General features: G+C 44.3%; 1 non-coding gene across 1 annotated transcript; it reads left to right on the plus strand.

Moving 5' to 3' along the window:
* The first annotated feature begins 364 nt into the window (after positions 1-364).
* TRNAS-GGA lies at positions 365-436 on the plus strand. The gene has a single exon. It is a non-coding gene; the product is annotated as a tRNA-Ser (tRNA).
* Positions 437-711: the final 275 nt, after the last annotated feature.

Consider the following 711-nt stretch of genomic DNA (forward strand, 5'->3'; position numbering starts at 1 on the left):
TTCAGTCGTGTCCGACTCTGTGCAACCCCAAAGACGGCAAGCCTCCCAAAGACGGCAGCCCACCAGGCTCCGCCATCCCTGGGCTTCTCCAGACAAGAACACTGGAGTGGGTTGCCATTTCCTTCTCCAGGGGCTCTTCCCAAACTAGGAATCAAACCCGGGTCTCCTTCATTGCAGGCAGATTCTTTACTGACTGAGCTATAAGGGAAGCCCAATTCCTTCTAGAGTATTTTTAATTTCAGTAATTATGTTTTTTGTCTCTGTATGTTTATTCTTTAATCTTTCTATGTCTTTGTTAATTGATTCTTGCATTTTCAGCATTCTGTTTTCAGGGTTTGTGATCATCTTTACCATCAATGGGGCTTCCCTGGTGGCTCAGAGGTTAAAGCATCTGCCTGGAATGCTGGAGACCCGGGTTCGATTCCTGGTTTGGGAAGATCCCCTGGAGAAGGAAATGGTAACCCACTCCAGTACTCTTGCCTGGAGAATCCCATGGAGAGAGGAGCCTGGTAGGCTACAGTCCATGGGGTCGCAAAGAGTCGGACACGACTGAGCGACTTCACTTCACTTTCACTTTACCATCATTATTCTGAATTCTTTTTCAGTAGTTTGCCTATTTCCTCTTCATTTATTTGGACTTCTGTGTTTCTAGTTTGTTTCTTCATTTATGTAGTATTTCTCTGCCTTTTCATTATAATTATTTTCTTAACT

The sequence above is a fragment of the Oryx dammah genome, unplaced genomic scaffold (assembly GCF_014754425.2).
Source record: "Oryx dammah isolate SB20612 unplaced genomic scaffold, SCBI_Odam_1.1 HiC_scaffold_2, whole genome shotgun sequence".
NCBI classification, from domain to species: Eukaryota; Metazoa; Chordata; class Mammalia; order Artiodactyla; family Bovidae; genus Oryx; species Oryx dammah.